The following is a 13,094-nucleotide window of genomic DNA, read 5'->3' as shown; positions in this document are numbered from 1 at the left end:
CAGGTGGTGGTGAGGAAAAGGGTTGGTAAGTACAGAGAATCCTTCTAAGAAACCTGGCTGTGAAAAGTAAGAGATAGATAGGGCTCTGGGTTGGAAAGTGCCTAGTCATCTAATCCCCAGGTTCTGGATTCTTTTAAACATGCACGAGTATGATTAAATTTATGCTTCAGAACCTAGCTTCAGGATTACTCATCTCTGTGCTATACTTAACAATGTCCAGATATCTCAAATTTCCAGAGATAGGCCAGATGACCACCACTTTGTCTTGTTGATTTCACAAGTAAACCACCTGCTCTAATTTTTGTTTGGAAAACATGTCAGACTGTAGCTAAAGCATTCAAAAGTAGGAATAAACCCTCCTTATTTTTATTTTTTCTTTCACTTAAGTAGTATACCAATTTCTTATGATGAAAGTTTGCTCGAACTGCTAAAGTAACAAAGTCTTTATAGATAAGTATTTGGAGCAGTGCTCTTCTATTTTAAATACTTAGGAAAATATGGAATTATTGTGTGGCTACCAACAAAACTCTTTGAATCTTTACAGATAGACAGTTAAGGTGCTTGAATCCCTGAATACTGAAATAATTCCAAGTAAATATACTTACAGTGCAAGTTTAAGGGCTAACACATTGTTTACAAACATTTAGGCTGTTCGAGAAGGACATTAAAAATAAGATAGCTAGGCGCCTGGGTGGCTCAGTTGGTTGAGCGTCTGCCTGTGGCTCAGATCAGAATCTCATGGTCCTGGGATCCAGCCCCGCATCAGGCTCCTAGATCAGCGGGGAGCCTGCTTCTCCCTCTCCCACTCCCCCTGCTTGTGTTCTCTCTCTCTGTCAAATAAATAAAAAAAATATTAAAAAAAAAAGAATAGAAGAGCTGTATTCAGATAAATTCTGTATTTATAGGTATTTCACATTTTAACAGCAAAAAGAGCACATCATCTTGAAAAAGATAGAGCCTTTCTTTCATGAATTTTAAATGTTTCATATACTCTAATAACTTCCCACAGTCAAGCAGGTAAGATAGAAAACTGAAATCGAAGAATATCTTATCCAGAAACTAACCGGCTAGCCGTTTGGCACCCCGGTCTCCAGGCCACTGCGCTCCCAGGGAACCTTGCAGAAACATGGTAGAAGCAAACGCTAGAAGCCAGGAAAGCCCTGGGCGACAGAGCTCTGCAGTCAGACAGGCCTGCGTCAACAAGCCCCATTCTGCTACTTTCCAGGTTTAACCTATGACCACTAGTCAACTGTTTTTTGTTTTTTTTTTTAAAGATTTTATTTATTTATTTGACAGAGAGAGACACAGCGAGAGAAGGAACACAAGCAGGGGGAGTGGGAGAGGGAGAAGCAGGCTTCCCATGGAGCAGGGAGCACAATGTGGGGCTCCATCCCAGGACCCTGGGATCATGACCTGAGCCGAAGGCAGACGCTTAATGATTGAGCCACCCAGGCGCCCCTAGGCAACTGTTTTTGACCTCCCCAAATGGCAAGTGTGACTTGGGCAGCTTACTCAAACTGTCTGAGCCTCCCTTTCTTCATCTGTAAAATGGTGTTATGGGTTGTATTGTGTCCCCCACAACATTCATATGTTGAAGTCCTGCCCCTCATTACCTCAAAATGTGACCTTATCTGGAGACAGGGTAGTCAAGTTAAAGTGAGGTCTTCAGGGTGGGCCCTAATCCAATACAATGGTGTCTTTATAAAAAGGGGAAATTTGGACACAAAGACAGACACACACGGAGGCAAGACAAGGCATCTACAAGTCAAGGAGAGGGGCCCAGAACAGACCCTGCCCTCACAACCTGCAGAAGGAAACAAGCCAGCCTCCAGCTTGATTTCAGCCTTCCAGCCTCCAGAACTGAGACAGTAAATTCCCATTGTTGAAGCCAGCTGGTTTGAGGTACTTCATTCTGCAGCTCTAGGAAACCAATATACATCGGGAGTATAATTAGACCTACAGCTCATAGGGTGGGTATGAGAATTAAATGAGACAATGCAGATAAAACATTAAGCACCACACCAACTCCATTAGAGTGAGCACTCAAATAAACATAAAGCTTCCACCGTCACTATCACAGCCTGATGCTTCACTTTGTATCAGAATTACGGTAGGATTCTCCCCACACACCATAACTTTTCTTCTAGCCTCTGCTGCATCTTCAAGCCCAGTGCTGTACAGTCTCTGTTCCCCGAGTTCCTCTCCCCCCTCTGTCCAGGTGGCCAACAACTTGTCATCCTCAGGTTGCCTCTCAAATATCACCTTCCCCAGGAGAACCCTCCCCTCACATAGTCACTGCCTCAGGCCTTCTGCACCCACCCACATAAGGCCCGGGGTGGGGGGTACAGGCTTCTTCACACAGCAATGCAGTTACTGATTCCAAATTAGACTCCCAGGTCCCCCACGGATGAGCCTTTATATTCCTTTAAATTTTCCTCAAGTACTGCTGTGTGAGATGCTCATTAAATGTTTGAGGAAACAATCCTTTCACCACAGGTAAGGAAATTGGCTTCATATACCATCTATAAACAAGCCCATGCTCTAAACCAGCTCTTTCTAGGTTAGCGGTTCTCAAAAGTGTGGTCTGGAAACCAAATATGGCCTGGCTGGGAACTTGTTTAGACATGCGTACTCCTGGGCCTCACCCCACACTGACCGAAGCAGAAACTCTGGGGGTGACCCAGGAATATGCTTTAACAAGCCCTCCAGGAGTTTCTGTTGCCCTAAAGTGTGAGCACTACCGCTGTGGGTCTATGCAATTCTGTAGGAGATTTGGCTGCAGCTGTGAGCTCCCTACATAAGCTTTTTTTTTTATTTTTAAGATTTTATTAATTTATTTGTCAGAGAGAGAGAGAGAGCAAGTGCAAAGCAGGGGGAGCGGCAGACAGAGCAGGCAGAAGGAGAAGCAGGATCCCCACTGAGCAGGGAGCCTGACATGGGACTCGATCCCAGGACCCTGGGATCATGACCTGAGCTGAAGGCAGATGCTTAACTGACTGAGCCACCCAGCTGGCCCCCTAAGTATGCTTATAGACTGGGGAGACAGGACTGCAGAGGGGTTCCCAGGTGCACAGAAGTCAAAGTTTTAAGTTTCACCTTCAGCTGGCTTTTCTAAGCCCGTATTATGGGGTGAGTCCATGATAACTCTGAGGGGCCAGAATTGGACATAAGGAGTGTCACCAATAGGGTGGTCAGTTTATGGGTGATATAACTGCCAATCCAGAAAGAACATGAACCAGGGTTTATTATATAGTATTCATATTTTGTTAAATGGGAAATCTTTTTTTTCCCCAAGATTTTCTTTATTTATTTGTCAGAGAGAGAGAGAGAGAGCAAGCGAATGCAAAGCAGGGGGAGTGGCAGGCAGAGGGAGAAGCAGGCTGCCCGCCGAGCAGGGAGTCCGACGTTGGGCTCGATCCCAGGACACGGGGGTCATGACCTGAGCTGAAGGCAGATGCTTAACTGACTGAACCACCCAGGTGAGCTGGGAAATCTTTTTAACAATATAAATGATAAGTTATAAAATATTTTATATTGTTATTATTTTTTAAAGATTTTATTTATTTATTTGGCTGAGATGAGCCACCCAGGTGCCCCAATATTTTATATTATTACTATACATTATATCAAAATAAATACAATTATAACTTAGATATTCATTAAATTTACTAGTGTTTTATTAAATATTATTACTATGTAAGATTTATTTTGTCCTTCCATCTCCCCCTTTTTAAAAGATTTTATTTATTTATTTAAGACAGAGCACAAGCAGGAGGAGGGGCAGAGGGAGAGGGAGAAGCAGACTCCCCACTGAGCGGGGAGCCTGATGGGACTCCATCCCAGGACCCCGGGATCAGGACCTGAGCAGAAGTCAGATGCTTAACTGACTAAGCCACCCAGGTGCCCCCTTCCATCCCTTTCTAAATAACACTGTCATTTGTTTAAATCTTTTCATCTATATTTAGCACAGAAATGGTCCATTCATTCTGCTTAACACATCTTACAGGTTACTAACTTACTATTTACATTCTACATGTCTTACAGATTCTGCTAGGGTTTTACAAGCAACATACTTCCTCAGTATCTATGTGAAATAAATCTTAGGAGTTTCATCCATCTGATTTTTTTCCTTGTCCTCTATACCAGTTTTTTTTTTTTTTTTAAGATTTTATTTATTTATTTGAGAAAGAGAGAGAGCATGAGCAGGGAGGAGGAGAAGCAGGGAGCCTGATGCGGAGCTGGATCCCAGGACTGTGAGATCATGACCCGAGCCCAAAGCAGCTGCTTAACCAACTGAGCCACCCAGGTGCCAGTCTGTAGCAGTTTTTTAAAAAGAACTTTAAACAGAAGTATTTATTCAGCAAATCGTAGTATATTCATACAAATGGAATATTACGCAGTTAGAAACATGATATAGATCTATATTGCTGTGAAAAAAGTCAAGCAATATTCTTATGCGGAAATAAAAGTAGCAGAAGTGCATGCCTAGTATGGCCCCAGTTGTGCAAAGTTGTATATGGTATCAGTATGCTTACCTGCAGAGAGGTACCTGGAAGGATGCGCATCTAGTTTCTAATAGTTTGCTCTGAATGGTGACAATGTAATTCTATTTTGCTAAATTTTTTTTTTTTTTTGAGAGAGAGAGTATGTGAACGTGCATATGTGTGCACAAGACAGGAGAGGGAGAGAGAGAATCTTAAGCAGTCTTCACGCCCAGGGAGAACTCCATCTCATGACTCTGAGATCATGACCTGAGCTGAAATCAGGAGCCTGATACTTAACTGACTGAGCCACCCAGGTGCCTCGTGTTTTGCTAATGTTTTAAGATCTCCTGTATGGGGGCGCCTGAATGGCTCAGTCTTTAAGCGTCTGCCTTCGGCTCAGGTCATGATCCCAGGGTCCTGGGATTGAGCCCCGCATCGGGGGGAAGCCTGCTTCTCCCTCTCCTGCTCCCCCTGCTTGTGTTCCCTCTCTTGCTGTGTCTCTCTCTGTCAAATAAATAAATAAAAATCTTAAAAAAAAAAAAAAAAAGATCTCCTGTATGGTTTGGGTAAATAAACAAGTATCATGTATACAAAAATAATTGAAATACAAATGATATGTGTATATGCAAATATATGTAAATAAATATAATAAAGAGAATGATGGGACCAGATCCTTTCTTTTGCAAACCAAAGACAGCATTTTGCAAATGGAGAGAATTATTTTCTGACCTTTTGAATGTTTTACCTGCCTTCAAAATGGTAATCTTCCTGTCTTGTGTCAGAGCATTAAAACAATGTCCCTAAGGGCCCCTGGGTGGCTTAGTCGGTTAAGCGGCTGCCTTTGGCTCAGGTCATGATCTCAGCGTCCTGAGATCAAGCCCGCACAGGGAGCTTGCTTCTCCCTCTCCCTCTGCTTGTGCTCTCACTCACTCTCTCCTCTCTCTCAAATAAATAAATACAATCTGAAAGCAAGCAAGCAAGCAAGAACGAAAGCCAAACCTCCCTGATAATGAGGCTCACTTGTGTGGGGGGGAGATGCATGCTCAAAACATCCGTTCCCCTGCCCCTTCTCAGACCCCTCTGAATCAGCAACTCAGAGAGGGACCTGGGAGGTCTCAGGTAATTCTTGTCCTCAGAGAAATTTAGCAGAAGTCCCACAGGAACATAAATGTTGTGAGCCACATCTTCAACTTGGGCTGCGCGCCTCCTGGAAGTGCCTTTCCCAGGCCTGGCGTCCTTTGTTTCCAAGACCCGCGCTAATTTATGACTGCCCTGGAAAGCTATCTGCTTGCAATGTTTTTCTAAGGCTCTTTCAGGTCTGAGAATTCTCTGAAAATCTAGGAGACTCTTCAGCAACTTTAATCTGTGCTGATCAGGGTTACCGAATTCTTCAGACTACAGAGTTCTGGTGATAATTTTTTAAAGCAACTCTCGTGTTGCCAGAGGCCCCTCTGGTTCCCTGGAGGACCTGTGTCCCTTGCAACAGTCCCCTGGGCCTCTGTCACCTCAGGTTCCCTCCCGGCCCTGTGAGATGAGGATCTTCTTACGTGGTCCAATTTTTAACCTATTAAAGTGTTTTTTCTTAAAGTACTTGTTCAGGGAAAGGGTGCTGTGAGTCCAGTTAGACACCAGATCATATTTGTATCAAGGATTCTCACTAACTAGCTCATGGCTGGAGTCAGATGCATTTGTGGCATTTACCTTCTTCTTTCTTTTCTTTTTTTGAAAGAGAACTTTTTATTACTTTTATGTACAGAAAATTCAACAGCATACACTCAGCCCAGTTTGGCGACCAGTTCTTTAGCCTTTGCCTTTTCCATCTTGGCGATGTGAGCCACCGACTTTGGACCCAGGATGTTGCCTCCCCAGTGTCGGAGGATCTCCTCATATCTGTCACTGTCATTGGTCCTGATGGCTTCCACCAGCTTAGCCAGAGATCCTTTGTCTTCCGAGTTCACCTGTGTGATGGCGACAGTGGTGCAGGTCTTCCTGTGGGCCAGACGCCCCAGCTTGGCCTTCCCCTTGATAATGCAGTAGGGAACCCCCATCTTATGACACAGGACAAGAATGAAGACAGCCAGCTCAATGGGATCCACAGCATGTGCTGTCCCTACTAGCTGAGCCTTCTTGTTGTCCATCAAGGTGGTGACAGTGTTAACCCCAGCTCGAAGGACAGGCCTCTTAGTGGGGACCTCCCCTTTGCTGGCAGCTTTCTTCTCAGCCTCGGCCAACAATCTCTGCTTCTTCTCTCGCCTTGTCTCTGGTCTGCACTTGTGGGCCAGCTTAACGCAGCCAAGGAGCTGTTTGGCCGTCCAAGGCCTGGGTGAGCTGGTTCATTGCAGGAGACACTTGCAGACGTTGATAGAGAACAGCCCTTGGCCTGCTGCAGCCGGATGTAGAGGGGCCATTTGACAAAGCAGGTGAGGTCCCTTTTGGGTGAGATGTCCTGTCCGATGCCAAAATTCTTGGGCCTTTTCTCAAACAGGGGATTGACCACTGTCTTGGCCTCCTGCTTCTTCACGACAGAGGCTTCGGGGCCGCCTTCTTCCCTTTTGGCATCTCGAACGGCCCGAGGAGAGAGATGTGGAGCCTACCTTTTCAATATTGCATGCAAGCAGTTTCACAAACATGACTCCCCGACACTTGGTTCAGCAAAACGCCTCCTGAGTTCTGTTAAAAGGCGCCATGAGGAAGACAGCAGTAGCAACACCAAAACCCCACCAGCCCCTGACTCCGTGAAGTTGTCCTGCTGGGGTAGAGGCAGTGAACACGGGTCGGAGAGCACTGAGGAGGATAGGCTTCGATCCAACAGACCTGTGTCTGGAGTCTCCTCCGCTTCCTACTGGAAGGGACCTCAGGCAGTAGCTGTTTTCCCCTCTCCAAAGCAGTTTCCTCATCGGTAAAGCAGGGCAATAACCCCAAATACACCAAATACAGAGGGGGACGCTGTGAGGACTTACATGAAATGAGCTAAAATCGTGTTTTGAAAGATTTCTGGCACACATAGTATGTGTTTAATCCATCTTTGTTTATCAGGGTTTCTGCTTTTTTGTTTCTTTGTTTATTTTTTTAATTTAAGTAATCTCTATACCCAGCGAACTCAGTACCGAACTCAGTACTCCGAGATCAAGAACCACTTGCTCGCTCCAGGGACTGAGCCGGCCAGGCACCGCCTGTTGGTACTGTTTTTTAATGGAGGGTTAACAAGTGGCATCTGTCCCTGGAAAGAGTATGGATTTTGTATACTCTGCAGTGTAAACAGAAGTTCAATAAACCCCGCCTCTGAGGCCCCAGGGCACCCTGCCTTTTGGAGGGGAGGATCCTCCAAAGTGTGGAGCACTCTCCCTGGCAGGGCCTGTCTAGACCAAACTGTGCTTCAAAAGGTGCTTCTAGGATCTCCAGGCCTGGAGCTGGATTATGCCCTGTCTCGACCCACTGTCCAGCAGGCTGAGTGTACCTTGACCTTGCCTGCCAGCCTGAGTGCACTCAGACCATCCCCGTAAGTGTCCTGGGAGCGGGCACGTGAGCCTGGCACCACGAGGTCTGCCTACTGTCTCCCCAGCACCAGGCCAGTGCCTCCTCGGACCCGTCACCCATGCCGCCCACAGCTGACTCTGCGGTGCATCACCAATTCTCCCGTCAGTTCTGTGGCTAGCTAAACCCATCATGCCCAGAAACATTGCCAGGAGGGGGGAAACATCGGGAGGAAAGGCTGGGGTTTGGGATTTGTGTCAATGGCCGAAAGAGGAGAGGGTGAATTGAAAGCCGCCATCCACTGAGAACTGAGAATTTTCTCCCCCGACAGTCTGATGTTTTTATCACTTTGGCACTCACTCCTTTTCATCTTTTCATTGTAGTAATAACAACATCCTTGCCAATGTCTTACCAGTAGTAATAATAACAATAAAGTTAAAAAGGGAGAGCCGTGGATACTAGGGTCCTTTGCTGTTTTGGGCTGTGGTTCCTCTCTAGGCTTCCCTTAGCACAACCACACCATCCACCACCCTCACCTTTTCACACCCCTGCACTCTGCTCTCGGAAACACTCAGCTGGACTCCGTGTCCTTGCTTCAACTTAAATTTGACTCTCTCCTGAGGGCATCCCTTTCTGGTTGCCACCTCTAGGGATGCTTCCAGCTTTAGGTAGAGAAATCTAAGCAGAAGCTGGCTCTGTGGTCCAGGCAGAGAAGCTCAAACGAAGGCTCGAGGGCAGAAATGCGCTTGGCAGGGTCTCGAGAGCAACAAAGAAAGGCCAGTGTGGCTCCAGGATGTGCGCTTGGGAGAGAGCAGGATGAGCTGAGTTTGGAGGGGGCAGCAGGTTCGATTCGACTTGGAGGCTGTGTTAACCAGCTTGGGCTCTGTAACAAAATGCCATAGACTGGGTGCTTTGAACAACGGGCGTTTATTTCTCACAGTTCTGGGGACTACAAAGTCCAAGATCAAGGTGCTGACAGATTGGGCTCTTGGTGGGGGCCCTTCTCCTGGCTGGTAGGCAGCTAGCTGCCTTCTCCGTGTGCCCTCACATGGTCTTTCCTAGGTGTATGGGCCTGGAGAAAGGTCTCTCTCTTCCTCTTACAAGACCACAGATCTCATCATGAGGGTCCTACCCTCATGACCTAATCTAAACCGAATTCCCTCCCAAAGGCCCATCCCCAGATAGCACCACTTTGGGGGTTAGGGCTTCAACCCCTTTGGGGGGCTGGGAGGGACACAAACATTCAGCCATAACACAGGCCAGGACAAGAAGTCTGGATTGGCGACATTTTGAGGGTTTAAAAGGATAGAGTTAAGAGATCTGATTTGCCTCATGAAAAGATCATTCTGGCTGTTGGGGAGGATGGATTGGGAGCGGCAAGGTTGAATACAGGGAGATAACAAAGAGACAAGTCCTGGAGGAAGAGAAACTTTCTAAAATTAAAACATAGTTTAAAAAAAAATGATTATTTATTTATTTGAGAGAGAGAGAGAGCAAACTCACAAGAGCACATGAGTTGGGGGGGCAGAGGGAGAGGGAGACAGAGAATCTCAAGCAGACTCCCCGCTCAGCATGGAGCCCGACTCAGGGCTCAAATGTTCTCGACCCTGAGATCATGACTGAGCCGAAATCAAGAATTGGATGCTTAACTGACTGAGCCACTCAGGCACCTCAAAACATGTAATTCTTTATCAATTAAAATACTAATCTCTTAATGTTTTAGAAGTGTCTTTGGAAACTCACTACTGAAGATTTTTTCGGCTAAGTTAATCTTTACTCTTTAGATGATCTTTTAGGGATAAATATGTTGAAGAAATATTTATCCTGTGCTCATGAATTTTTTTGTTTTATTCAATTTTCTTTTTTTTCTGTCAATATCAAACAGAATTTTATTTACTATTTTTAAATCAAAATAGCACTGTAATAAGATCTCATTTTTGTTTAAATTATTCTGGTCTCGAACCATGAGAGACGATGGACTCTGAAAAACAAACTGAGGGTTCTAGAGGGGAGGGGGGTGGTGGGATGGGTTAGCCTGGTGATGGGTATTAAAGAGGGCACGTTCTGCGTGGAGCACTGGGTGTTATATGCAAACAATGAATCATGGAACACTACATCAAGAACTAATGATGTAATGTATGGTGATTAACATAACATAATAAAAAAATAAATTATTCTGGTCTCTGCGGTAGTCTTGTAGGTAGCCTTTTATCTGTATCTGCAAATGTCTGGAATGTTCACTTAATGTTGAAGCTGGTTATTAGGATTTTAGATCATTTTTACATTTCTTTGTGCTTTTCTGAGCTGCTTTGAATGCTTTTTAATGAGCATCTTATTTTTTTGTAAAAACTCACTGATCTAAAAAATGAACAAAACTGAAAATAGTTTTCTTAACTATGGAACAATATAAATAGTGTTACACACCTCAGTTTCCTGAACAGAAGAATGGCTGTGTGAAAATGGGTATTGCCCTTTGAGACACTAACATGTAGATAAATGGACATTTTGGAAAGTGGCAAACAAGAGACAGCTTTCTGCTCTTCCTACATAATATTAAGATATGGGAACAATCCTGAAGACAGGGACTCTGCAAAGTGCTTGTCAGTGAACCAGAAACATAGTGTTTCCAAAGGTAAAGCAAGAGTCTTGAGCTACCCAAAAGGTTGCGGTGAACCTGAGAGGTTTTCTTGTGGATCATCATGCGTTCATCTGTTTGTTTGCAGGATTCCAAATGCTGGAGGCTAGCCTGAAAATAATTTGCTCTCTCTGCAATGTGTACAAACCTATGACTGTTAGACTTGAAGTGGACTTCGTTCCACTGTATCGTATTTCTATGACCATCATAGATCTGGATGAGGAGAATCTCAATCAGAAGTCTGTTTTTCTGTGGAGCTTGGGGGTCATGAGGGAATATATGGTACTAGGTGCAGTTCCATACACAGGTATCAGTGCTTTCACTAGAAATTTAGGAGTTGGGATACTTAGGGTAGCTAGTCACCCTGACCCTCTCCCGCCCCCCCCCCCCCCACAAAAGAGAAGACTACTTCAACAAACTTTGGAAAGTGAGCAAGAGTAGTATTAAATAACAAAAAGTAAAGGCGTGAAGGGCAGAGCAGAACTTTCCATGCCTTTCTCCTGGATGTTACTTTAGGGCCTATGGCAGGTGCTGATGGAAAGAGTCTTTTAGGTGAACAAGCATGGTTACTGGGATGGCTGTTTGGACTAAGAAGGGTGGGAGAGGGCAGCAGAGAAGAGGTCACTGCAGGGGAGGTGAGGGCAGGCCAAGCCTTTTCTTCTGAATGGTGCCCCTCCCTTGGGCAGAGTGTTAACTGTGGCCTCCGCATGTTAGTCATTCCTGTACTTGGGCAACTCTCCCACCTTATCATTTGTTTACTTGGTTACGTCTTCATCATGCTGTGAGCAAGCCCCCCAGTATATATTGTCTTTGTCTTCTCTGTATGTGCCCCAGGGTACATGGGAGGTGTTCAGGAAATGTTTGTTGTGGAGAAGTGTCTCTATGATTGCAGTCAGCCTTTCTGTGTGCAGGCCAACTAAACTGCTCAGTTACCATGTCAGCTTTTCAATGTCAGATCCCTTTGTTCCCACTTAATGACACTTTATAACTATACTGCAAATTTATATGTATGTATGCACATATACGTGTATGTCTATATGTCTATGGGTGTGTGTGTGTATCCAAATTTCAATATTCTTGAGGAAATTTGATGGAAAGTGTTTAGTTTATCACATTGATTTGAGGTCTTCTGACCAACTTATTACAAAGATCTTATACATTGTGATGCATACTGAAAAGTATTGAAAAACTGTCCATTACACAAATAACATGGCACAAACAGTAACTACAATTTGAAAAGAGAAAGACACACAGTCCTATCCTGTCATCAGATCATGTTCCCATTTGCTTTCCAGTTCGTTTATATGTTTTTCATAGTTTCTTCATTGTCATCATAGGGTAGATAAGATTTGTGTTTTTTCTTTTTTTTTTTTTAAGATTTTATTTATTTGAGAGAGAGAGAGAGCTCGTGAGCATGCACAGGTCAGCGGGGAGGGGCAGAGGGAGAGGGAAAAGCAGACTCCCCACTGAGTGGGGAGCCGATGCGGGGTTCAATCCCAGGACCCTGGGATCATGACCTGAGCCGAAGGCAGAAGCTTAACCGACTGAGCCACCCAGGCGCCCATTTGTGTCTTTTTCATTGGTTACTATATCATTATTTTCCTTGTTGCTTGACAGACTTGTAATTTTATTTTTTTATTTTTTTTTAAAGATTTTATTTATTTATTTGAGAGAGAGAATGAGAGACAGAGAGCACGAGAGGGAAGAGGATCAGAGGGAGAAGCAGACTCCCCGCTGAGCAGGGAGCCCGATGCGGGACTCGATCCCGGGACTCCAGGATCATGACCTGAGCCGAAGGCAGTTGCTTAACCAACTGAGCCACCCAGGCGCCCGACAGACTTGTAATTTTAAACGACAGCTTGCTATGCCAATTCAGTCGATCGGCTGTAATTCAGGAGCCCTCTATTATTGGACATTGATGGTTTCCATCCTTTGTTATCTGAAGTGCCTCACCTACCAGTCAGCCATGGGAGTCTGACCTCCAGTCTCATCTTCCCACTGAAACAGCTCTGGCCAAGATGAGCACTGGTTCTCTTCTTGGTGAGCGTCTTCTGTTCTTACCTTAACTGACCTCCTCATTGGTGTCTGTTGTTGGCTATTCTCCCCTGCTTGAAATTCATTCTTCCCTTGACTTTGTGGATACTGCTCCAGAGAGGTTTTTTCCTTCCCTTTTCCTCTTTGGTTTCTGCTCAGGGGATTTGAGCTTGCCCCCTAATAATTGGCATTTCCAGAGATGGGTCCTATCTTTTTTTTTTTTTTTTTTTTTTGGCCTATCATAATAAAGGTTATTATGAAAACAGGCTGGATGGGTCCTATCTTTAATCCTCTGCTGCCTCAATCTACATAGTGTCTCTGAATAGTCTCACTTCCTCCCCTGACCTCATCTTTCTTGATACATTGACAATACTCAGATCTCTTCTTCTATCCCAGAGCTCTCTACCCAAGTACTCAATGACTAGTGCGTAGTAGACAACTGAACATCTCCACCTGCATGACCCATA

General features: G+C 44.9%; 1 protein-coding gene and 1 pseudogene across 2 annotated transcripts in view; one reads left to right on the top strand and one right to left on the bottom strand.

The window, feature by feature from the left end:
• TJP2 (tight junction protein 2) overlaps positions 1-13,094 on the top strand; it is a 117,539-nt gene that overhangs the window by 28,846 nt on the left and 75,599 nt on the right. Inside the window, exon 1 of one of the 2 annotated variants that reach the window (XM_073878103.1) lies at positions 3,348-3,479. The exons of the other annotated variant lie outside the window; for it this stretch is intronic. The gene's annotated coding sequence lies outside the window, so the exon portion shown is untranslated. Of the gene's footprint in view, positions 1-3,347; positions 3,480-13,094 lie in introns of those variants that run through there. 2 annotated transcript variants of the gene reach the window in all.
• LOC112838583 (large ribosomal subunit protein eL8 pseudogene) lies at positions 6,246-8,081 on the bottom strand (annotated as a pseudogene).

The sequence above is a fragment of the Callorhinus ursinus genome, unplaced genomic scaffold (assembly GCF_003265705.2).
Source record: "Callorhinus ursinus isolate GAN/ISIS: 27379988/994484 unplaced genomic scaffold, GSC_fseal_2.0 scaffold28, whole genome shotgun sequence".
NCBI lineage: Eukaryota > Metazoa > Chordata > Mammalia > Carnivora > Otariidae > Callorhinus > Callorhinus ursinus.
This window is presented reverse-complemented; position numbering and strand designations above follow the sequence as displayed.